Source organism: Nycticebus coucang, chromosome 13 (genome assembly GCF_027406575.1).
Source record: "Nycticebus coucang isolate mNycCou1 chromosome 13, mNycCou1.pri, whole genome shotgun sequence".
Lineage (NCBI taxonomy): Eukaryota > Metazoa > Chordata > Mammalia > Primates > Lorisidae > Nycticebus > Nycticebus coucang.
In genome coordinates this window covers 86422521-86433446 of record NC_069792.1, presented here as the reverse complement: position 1 = coordinate 86433446, position 10926 = coordinate 86422521, and the positions used below count along the sequence as shown (strand labels likewise).

Sequence of the window (10926 nt, the reverse complement as noted above, 5' to 3'; positions counted from 1 at the left end):
AGATCCCTAACTGTGTCACAGCTGCAAAGTCCTTGCTGCCATGTGGGAGGAGGGGGAAGAGGTGGGAGGAGGGGGTGCATTCTTCTGCCCACCACACCGACTAGAGCCCAAAGTAAAACAATCAAATTCATTAGAAGGACAACGGTCACGCAGCATCATCGAGACCAGGACAGAGACTCTCAGGGTCAACCCAAGTTCTAAATATTACAACACAAATTTCCAATGTGACATTTCTCAGAATTTAGCCAAGTAGAGTCCATGTAGCCCCGGGGTCATAAAAGACTCGGATCCAGAACTGAGACAAAGGAAATGAGAGCCCAGTGTGGGAACTGGGGGAAAGCAAGAACTGGTACTTAAGTTTAACTGATGCTTAAACTAAGGTCTTAGACCTGACATCTCTGGGACTGGTCCTAATACTAGTATGTGTCCAAGTGGCCCCAGGAGAAGGCAGAGCAAAGACACAGAGACTGGAAACTCAGTAGGACCCCTTATCTGTCCAGTGTCATGTGGTCCCAAAGCCTTGTTTTCTGCTGTCTAGTAAATAAGTCCACCACCAGTGTTAATTGTTGCTGACAAATTGTTCTTTTATTCAGACTTTGGTAGAACTGGCAAATAAGAACCTTAGCCCAAAGAAGCAGTTGCATGTGGTAAACAGAGAGGTGCCATGTCAGGCTGCTGGCCAGGGACGGGGAGTCCTCCCTTTAGGAAACACCCTCAGCTGTCTGGCTCGGGCCTCACGCCTGGTGCCCTTTGGCAGTTGGATCTTCATCTGAGTCTGTGGACCCCTGAGGCTGTGTGTCTCACAGGTGCCACCTCCCCTGAGCAGACCCCAGCAAGGGACAGTTCATGTGCACCCTGAAAAGGAGTGACAGAGAGACAGTAAACAGAGTTTTACAACACCTAGAAGTAGTTACAATAAAATAATCAAAGGCAAAACACGTTGCCTCCAATTCCCCTTTGAAGCTATTTCACAAACTAAATTCCTTTCCTTTGACCAACTTTCCCAATCCTCACATATTTACCTTGCAGAGGAGGCTGGTAACTTGCTCAGAGCCACATCCCCTGTGGCAGGGCTCCACTCAAGGGGGGCACCCCGAGAGGATACCCCCAGCTCTCCTCCAGAGCCAGCAACCCTCCAGCAGGATACGGCCCCAACCAGTGAGCTGACATTCCCACAATCACCTTGCACGGGGCCACAGGACTCGCATTTTACAGATGAGAAAACTGAGGCTCCAAAAGGTCCAGGACTCATCCAAGATTCACAGCCAAGCCTGGTTACCCTTCACACCCAGGGCTCTGTCCCCACATGAGCAGCTGCCCAGCTGTCAATCTCAGGGACTGTTTACACTCTTAAAAATTGTAGAGGCCTCCACCAAGCTTTCATTTTTGTGAGTTATATGTAGTGATATTTGCTGTATTCAAAATTAAAAATAAGAAATGTTTAATCTCGAGTAGGGCGCCTGCCCCATATGCCAGAGGTGGTGGGTTCAAACCCAGCCCCAGCCAGAAACTGCCAAAAAAAAAAAAAAAAAGAAATGTTTAATCTCCATTAGTTCACTTAAAATAACAATGACAAACTCATTACTCATGAACAGAAATAGTATCTTTTCATAAAAAATAAATCTCACATATTTACCTTGCATATTTTTTAAAACAAAACAAAAGTGAGGGAGAAGGGTGGCAACGTTTCGCCTTTCAAAAACCTCTTGAATGTTGAGCTTAAGGGAAGAAAGCAGGACTTTCATATCTGCACCTGTGTTCGGTCCATGGCCATATGCTGTTTGGATTCATGTATCTGAAGAAAATCCCAGGATCTCAGCCTCTGAAAGGCACCTTGGAGCAGACTTTGAGAATGACTACACCCCCTTATACTACTTCACTTCTAAGGCCCCAAGCCTAAGTTCCTACAACTCAACTTGCACAGAGTAGATGCTTAACATGTTTGTTGGATAATTAAATAAGCAAGTCCAGAACAAAAGCTGGTGGGTGGGGTGGAGGAGGTCAAGTCTTGAGGTCTAAAAGCGGGTTTGGGGTTCATCTGTGGGGTTCAATTATCCAGCCCCTTCCTTGCCATGATGTGGAAGGGGAGAAGGCTAGTCAGTAAATCTTTCTAAGTCAAGGCTGCTGTGAGTGGTTACACAGGTTGTGGACTCTGCAAGGATATCAGAGGTGGCACCAACTCATTCTGCTCCCCAAGACACTGCGCTGGAGCAGGACTAAAGAAGGGAGCACTTTCTTAACTCGAACAATGCTGTTGGCACACCAAAGCCTTACCACTTACCATTTAGGTGTGAGTCCCCCAAACACATGTTGTTACCGTAAGGGACAAGGAAGTCACAGATTCTTGGGGAAGGTATCAGGAGATGCTGCAGTCAGCCCTGGGCTGACCCAGGCAGGTAGGGCTGCAGAGATTGCACATGAATCCTCTTACACAGCCAGGGCCTACATGTGGACCAACTGCTAACCTGGTGAGCAAAGCTGGGCAGCCACAGGAGTTGGCCCCCACTGAAAGCACAGCCAGGGTAGGCCCTAGAAAAGGACCCTAAGAAACAAGTAGTGTGGCCTGCTGGTCTTCACTGTTATGCAGTGGTTTTCATCTTAGAACATTCGCTGATGTGTGAAGACATATTTGGCTGTCACAGCTGGGGGGGCAGGGAGGCTACTGGCATCTAGTAGGTAGAGGCTAGAGACACTGCTGGCATCCTGCAGTGCACAGGCCACCCACCCACAGCAAGAAATGATCCAGCCCAAAACAGTGCTGAGGCTGAGAAACCCTGGTGCAATGGAAAGACTATGGGCTCTAATCTCAGGGGAACTAGGTTCAAATCCCTACTGAGCTGCTAAATTCTTACCTTGCTTTGCTTTTTCTGTGCAGTGAAGGGAATAATACCTACCTTGTAAGTCTGCTGTGAGGATCCAATGGGGAGCAAGCCAGGGGTATGCCTACACTTGCCAAATGAATCCCATGGACTCCACAAGCTGCACACAGTGGTAATAACATCAATGACCCTCTGCCACCACTCTGCTAGCTGCCAGGAGAATGACATCCGTCTCTACTTCCTTTCCGGAAGTTCACACGCAGCCCCGCAGCCAAGCAAAAGTTCTACAAATGCAGCTATTTAGGCTAACATGCGCGAGAACGATGGTGGAATGGTTTTTGAAAAAAAAAAACAAAAAAGGGAGAGTTTATGGGTGGAAAGGATTTTTTTCTTCTCCCTTTTCCAAAAAAAGAAATCTTTCATGTTATTTTTATGTTGGTTTTTCCCAACAAGAGGAAGAAAGAGAGAGAATGCATTCACTTCGCCCCCTAAAAAAACACACACATATAAATGATTGAATATGAATTTAAGTGCTGTTTATTTTAAGTCCTAACAGTGGCCTCGGCATAAATCTAATTTCCCCGTATCAAATCATTTCCTGATATATTGTTGGCATTTAACAACGGCAGGTATTGGGTCTTCGGTTAAAGTTAAGTAACAAACTCCTTCATTTGCACTTCCCTCCTCCGTAGAGCTGGACCTAACCCAGTGCTGACAGTCAATGCGCATGGTGGGTGGGAGAAATCAAAGAAGGCTTCCCGGAGGAAGCGAGACTTGGGCCACATTTTTGAACACAAGGATTTGTGGGGAGGAGGGGAGGCCACTGAGGGCAGAAATGATAGGTACAAAGGCTCAGAGACAAGCCCCAGGGAGAACAGCACTGGGGAGGCGCTGGAAGACACAGCGGCTCCAGAACTCTCTGGTGGAAAGGCCAGTGGGCCAGGTAGAAATGAGCCACCCAGGTGTAATTTCTGCAGCGTCCTTCAGCAGAGGGTAGACAAGGCCACCTCGGTCTCCTTGAGGCTCCCTGCTGAGAAGCCAGGAGCACCCCTGCTCACATTATTCCCGCACCCAACCCACCCCAGGAGCCGCCCACCTTGGCTGATTCTCCAGCCCCGTGGTGAGCCCCAAACTCTTCTCTGTCCTCCCAGGTCCCACACACCCCTCACTAGGGCATCCTGGACAGCTGGCTTTCCTTCTCTGAGCCTCAGCTTTAGGGTGAGGCTGATGGCAGACGGTCGTAAGGAACCAGGAGATCCTGGGGAAGGTGCTGCCTGGCACGCACTCCTCCTCCTTAAGGAAAGGTGCATTCAGCTCCCTGCTCCCACGGCCCCTGCTTCCGACTGCCTCCCCTACATCCAGGGGGACCTCTGACTGCCCTGAAGGGGCCAAACACCACCACCTCCCCCACAACAAGCATTTTGAGGAAACACTGCCTTAAACACAAGAACAGAAGGACTCAGGATTTTAAAGCTTGCACAAGATCAAGTTTTGAAGGCAACAGGGATGAGGGGAGGCACACTTCTAACACCCTCCCTTCCTCGCCGAACCCTCCCTTCCCTGCATCCCCCCACACACACACGTACACACAAAGAGTAAAAAAATACCCTTTGCTGGGTGCCTACTAAGTGTCGGCACATTGCATTTGCACACCGCAGCACATCTGTCCTGTAAGGAAGACACAGACACACATGGAGACCAAAGTTTAGGAAAGGGGGGTCGGGGCTGGCAGAGTTCAGTTGTGTGATGTCTGTTCCTTCTGCTAGACCACCATCCAGTCACTTCCCATCTGCCTCATCCCACTCCCACGCAGGTTTCAGTCTCCCTTTTGGGGCTGCACCAGAGTTTGGCCCACTACACGCACACCCCAGCCTCCTTCTCCCATGCCCACCTCTAGCTGAGATGTGTGGTTTCTCCTCTTTCTTGCAGGTAAGGGTCACTGTGTAGCCCAGCGGTAACCAGGGAAATATTAGCAGAATCTGCTGCAAAGGGAGCAGCATCTGGGAAAGTTTGTGACTTTCCCAGTAAAAGTAAACAGCCACAGCTGGTGTGATCTCTGCTCCTTCCTCTTGCCTCTCCCATGGGCAGGATGCCGGGAGGTACGGCAGCCATCTTTCTGGACTGGTGACAGTCCATACTCAAAGATGGCAGAGCAAAAGATCAAAAGAGCCTGGATGCTGGTGGCATGGCTGAGTTTCTGTACCAGGTCTTGCCTGCCCACTGGCAGACTCCCTGTTTTATGAGGAAAAATCATCCGTAATTATTTAAGCTGCTATGGGCTGGGTTTTCTATTACTTGCTGCCAAATGCACTCCCAATACACTAATCACATCCCAATTCTACACCCAACCAAAACACCTCTACACCCAAGCCCCACCTGAGCACCATCACTTAACACTATTGCCCCCTATAATCACTCTCCCCCTGCCCACACCTGCCATGAGGAAACCCCAGCTCCATGGCATGGGCCTACCCCTAAACCTGATGATTTGTTCCATGGGGGTTGAAGCAGTCCTATCACCCTCTACCCCAATACGGTTCAGGATCCAGCAGCCTCTTTCCCCATCATCCCCACTTCCCAAGCTTCATAAACCACCTCTACCATTACACAATTACTACAGGACACGGAACTGACTTCTTCTGAAGACGAGTGACAGTCTAGTCCCAATTCTTCTTTCTGAGTTAGGACAGATTTATCTACCTGAGGTCACATATCCCTCCCACGGTACAGAAAAATTCTGTTCTGTGAGAAAAACAAAGATAACAACAACAACAAAAACCTTTGCCTTCTCTTAAAGAACTTTATTTCAAAATGCTGGAGCATGTTGATCATTTGACAAACGCGGTGTTAGGCAATGCCTCCAGGGGCCAAGAGAGACACTCAGGGAACATCTTCCCTCCAGGGTGAGCTAATCATGGTGATGTGGCTTTGAAGTAGTTGAGCCAGGCTCCCTCACTTAGAGGGAGAACAGAGGAGCTAGAAAGAGTCCAGATCCTCAGACCTAACACCCCTCTTTCTAAGGCTGCTTCCCCCCCTCCCCATGAATCAATAACAGGCTGTTCTGAAGACAGTAGGAGCTGCTATTGCCCTTGGGAGTGGAAGGATAGCCACCCCCACTCCACCAGTCTGCAGCTTCAATGTCTCACCACAAGACACCCATCCCCTTTGGTGCAGAGCCTGGACCTCTGTCTGCAGTGCCGTCTCATTTCCTGTGACCTGAGAGGAGCCTCCGCACCCCACACTCAGCTCTGCCCTGCTGACGGGGCACTGGCCTGCAGAGCATACGCCCAGGGGATTGGTGACATGTGGACCCCAAAGGAAGATCTGGGATTCATGCTGGGGAAAACACAAAGAATAACATTCCTGGGAGAGCTTCATAATGATATGGGCATAGTGGCTCAGGAGTTCAAGACCAGCCTGAGCAAGAGAGAGACCCCATCTCTGCTAAAAATAGAGAAAGCCAGCCGGGCATTGGGGCAGGTGCCTGCAGTCCCAGCGATTGGGGAGGCTGAGACAAGAGGATCCCTTGAGCTGGGAGTTTGAGGTTGCTGTGAGCTATGAAGCCACTGCACTCTACCCAAGGGGACAGAGTGAGAATCTGTCTCAAAACCAGAAAAAAACAAACTAGAAGACCATCATTGCCTCTGAGGAAAGAAAACAGCATTTGCAAGTTGGAAAAATGGAGGCAGAACTCCAAGTGGCTGAGGAGGTGGTCATGGAGGCAGCGGGGGAGGGGCTGTGAGAGTTCTCTTGAGCCAGGACTTTGCCGAACCTGAGCCCATGGTGAGAAACACGTTTTCTCCACTGACTCAGCATCCACACACAGTGACCTGCATGCACGCGCACACACACGCACACACATGTGAACATCTACATATTGAAGATAAGAAATGGAGGAGACACTTGGGGGTTGGGGCTCAGAGGTGTTTATGGCAATATCGTCTGGCCCTTCAGGGGCAGGATGACCCTCGAGGACATCAGGGTTACACATACAAGAAGACAGCACACTCAGAAGCACCCTCATGGTGCATGTCTCCGTTTGCCATGCGTCTGACATCTGGGAGCCGGAAGGACCTTGTGTCTTTCTGTGTGTGTATTTGATAATGTTTGCCCCTGCAGGCCCTGGGGAGAGAAACAAAAGCTCCTGGCGGGGAGATCTTCTATGTCCTTTCTCCATATCTTCTGGATCCTCTGCGTCCTGGGTCTAAGGAAAGCCTGGGAGAATTCTGGAGTCAGAAAACCTCAGAGCTAAAAAAGACCTTAGAAACACCTGGGCCCACGTACCACCTTTTAGAAATGGAAAAAATCAAATGCGTATTACCAGAGAGCAGAGAAGCTTCGAGAAAGGAGAAAAAGATCAACAATCGTATGGCTACTGAGCACTTCAAATGTGACTAGCCCGTAGTGAGATGTACAAAATACACCCCAGACTACAAAGACTGAGTATGAACAAAACAACGTAAACTTGCTCAATAATTTTTATATTCATTGCATGTTGAAATGATAATGTTTTGGGTATATTGGGTTAAAATATATTATTAAAATAGGCTGGGTGTGTTAGCAAATGCCTGTAATCCTAGTACTTTAGGTGGCTAAGGCAAGAGGATCACTTGAGCCCAGGAGTTCAAGGTTACAGTGAGCTATGATTAAGCTACTGCACTCTGGCCTGGGAACAGAGTGAGACCTTGTCTCTAATTAATTAATTAAAATTAATTTTACCTGTTTCTTTTCACTTTTTTCAATGTGACCATCAGAAAATGTCAAATTATATATGCAGCCCCCACTTCTGGCCCACTTTATATTTCCTTGGGACACCCTGACTCAGAGTCTTGGACCAGACAGTTAAGTTCTCTGAGCCCCAGTTTCCTAACTGTAAAAAAGTATAGTAATAGCAATCTCTTAGAGCTGTGAGGATTAATTAGGAGAGCACATGGAAGTGGTTTTATACCTTAAGAAGCTATTCAGATGGGGGGGGGGGTGGTAAATCAGATCCTGGTCAAGAGGCAATGGCTAGAAAAAAAGGAGGATTTAGTAGTTTGACCGTCAGGAAAACACCCATGGGGTCAGCCCTGAGAGTAGGCAGGGCATGTGGCCACCCATCCAACATGAATTTGGTACTGAAAAAAGAATGATTCCCCCAGCCCCACAGTCCCATTATCCAGACCAAGCCTTTCAAAGGCCCAAGTCACCACATCCTTGCTCAGACCATACCATCCTCACTCTCCACAAGTCTGCAGCCACCCCCCAGCCTCCTCTGGCACGGAAGGCTGTCTCCTTCCAGGGTAACTGGGAGCCTTCTTCCCCAGGGCACCCATCCTTACAAGGACCACTCCATATCTCAATGGGATTTCCCAACAAAGCTTTTTCTCAGCTTTTAGCCAGAGACTCAGTGTCCCAAGGGCTCCAGAAAGAGGGAGATGGCCCCAAACGTGGCCTGAGGGGACCAACTCCTTCCTGGGACCATCACCAGGGCAATTCCTGTTGCAATGGTGGTCTCGTAACAACTGCTTACAAACCCGGTTAGGCAAGGCTGCTTTTGCGTGATGGGGCTATCTTGAGTAAACAGCATCCTATGTCCCCTGCCGGTCACTTGCTCAAGACATTGCTGGACATTGCATTAGAGCCACTGACACACAGAGTTCTCAAAATGAAAACAGGCCCTCTGGCCTATGATCAGATAGCATTTAACTCATTTATGATTGCACCAAGTTTCCCAAGGCCCCAGGGCCACAGAATGGATGTTGTCCTGAACACAAGCAGAAGATATTGGGGATAGTTGGAGCCTTAGGTCACCTACAGGATGAGGCTTCCAAAGGCCAAGAGGCCAAGTGGGGTCTGCATGACCTTGGCCTCAGTAGTCCCTACGTGGTGTCTGGGGCTGTCTAGCTTCTTAGGCTACCCTGAGACATGAGTTCAACTTCTAGGGCTAGTTTTACCCTGTTTCTGTCTCCCCTTCCTCCTGATAGATCCTGAATTGAAAGAGATGGAGGAGGTGTATTTCTGGTATCCCTTGCTATGTAACAAACCCAACCCTACTGGCTTAAAACAATCACAAGTTCTTCTTTCTCTCAGATCTGCTGGTTGGCTAGATCATTCCTCTGCTGTCACTCACGTGGCTACACTTGTGGGTGGTCACCTGGAGCAGAAATCCAAGGTGGCCTCACTTATGAGTCCAAGAGATGGTGCTGACCATCAGCTGGGACACCTGGGTTCCTCTCCACATCAGCTCCTTCACACGGTGGTCTCGGGAGAACATTCCAAGAGGTGAAGGTGAGAGCCACAGGGCTGCTGGTCAGAACCTGTGAGTACAGGACCAGCACGGGAACAAGAGGTAGAGAAATGGACTCTTTCTCTTCAGGAAATTGCCAAAAAATACATTTTTCAAGCAAACAAAAGGCAACATATGAATGGCCCCATGGAAAACTTCTCCCACAATTAGAAAATAACCTGGTAAACTTATATTTTCTGAATCAAATCTTCAGGGACCCAGACTGACAAAAGCCTTCCCTATGATTCAAGAATGTGTGTACAAAGGTGAACCCAGGAACTCCCATCAAGTTATATACTGAGTGTAATGTGTGTTTCTCAGCCTTGGACATTAAATTTAATGGACATTAAATTCACTTGGGGAGTGTTTCCAAATCCTGAGTCCCTGGCCCCCGCCCCCCCCCACCGACCTGCCAAATAAGAACTTTGATTGGAGTGGGGCCGCGGTATGGAGTGGGGTGGAGGAGAATGGGGCCTGGCAATCTGGATTTTTAGAAGCTTTGCTAGTGATTCTGATCCACAACCAGGATTGAGAACTACAGAATTAGCAAACAAGTTTTATGGGAAATCAGATCAAGGCAGGAAATCTACACATGTGGGAGGGACATGAGACTATCTTTTATGGGTAGGCGCCTATCAGTCCAACCTAACGCATCGTTGTTAAGACTACCAGAGCCTAACACTGATGTCTGCAAGTGAATCAGACTCAAGCCCTGCTGTCAGATAGCCGACACTCACCGTGGGCCAAGCCTTGCTCTATAGACTTTTCACACATCAACTCATTCAATCTCCACAGTTCCATGAGGTGGCTGCTCTGAACAGCCCCATTTTACAAACAGGGAAACTAAGGCTCAGAGAGGTTGTGTGGTTTTCTCCTAGGTCACACAGCTAATTAGATAGTAGAGTTAGAACTCAAACCCAGGCCACTTGGCTTCAGAGTCCATGCTCCTAACCACTACTAGACCATCTGCCTCACTCAGAGCACACGGTTCCAGGTGGGAAAGCTGTTGACCCACCACACCAGGCTATGAGCACTCTGGGAAGGGAAAAGAATGGAACCCGTGTTTCCAGTTCAGGTTTATGTTAGGATCACCTGGGGAGCTTTGTAAAAATAGGAATGCCCCACCCCCAGAGATCATTTTCGCTTGCTTTAGGTCAGTGGTTCTCAACCTGTGGGTTGCGACCCCTTTATAATAATGAAAATACATCACGGCATTAGGAAGATTGATAACCACTGCTAGAGGTGGTGTCCAGTTATGGAAGTTTTCTTTTTTTTTTTTTTTTTAATCAGCTGGAGGCCCCAGCGAGGCTCAAACTCGCAACCCCTGGTTTACAAGACCAGTGCTCTAACCACTGAGCTATGGAGCCCAGCCAGTCATGGGAATTTTTTAAAAGCTCCCCAGGTAAATCTCCCTCATCCAAGGTTGAGATTATTGGCTCCGTGGCTAGGCAGGAATTCCTTATTCTCTGCAGGGAGGATGATGGTGTCACTGTTGGGGGCACTGTTGGGACCACTGTATCCCATGAACTTCCTAAAAATCAAACAAACTCAAGCCAAAAAGAATCTTCTGGTTACTGGACCAGATATCCTCAATCCTAGTTGTAGGATGACAACTAGGAGGCTTGTTGATGATCTTAATGCCCCACGCATATATTCTGGTTGAGTTGGTCTGGGATGGGATGAAGCATCTCTTATACCCATCTCTGCCATGTTGAGTCCAACGTGTATCCAATTTGGGAACTACTGAACCCAACCTAAACTTTCAGTGCACAGGTAAAGAAAACGAGGCTCAGGGAGGGGAAGTGACTTGCCTAAGCTCACACAGTGTGCTTGCTTCAG

At 48.6% G+C, this 10926-nt stretch overlaps 1 non-coding gene across 1 annotated transcript; it reads right to left on the bottom strand.

The window, feature by feature from the left end:
- Positions 1-10381: 10381 nt before the first annotated feature.
- On the bottom strand, positions 10382-10454 carry TRNAT-UGU (transfer RNA threonine (anticodon UGU)). The gene has a single exon. It is a non-coding gene; the product is annotated as a tRNA-Thr (tRNA).
- Between the last annotated feature and the right edge of the window lie 472 nt (positions 10455-10926).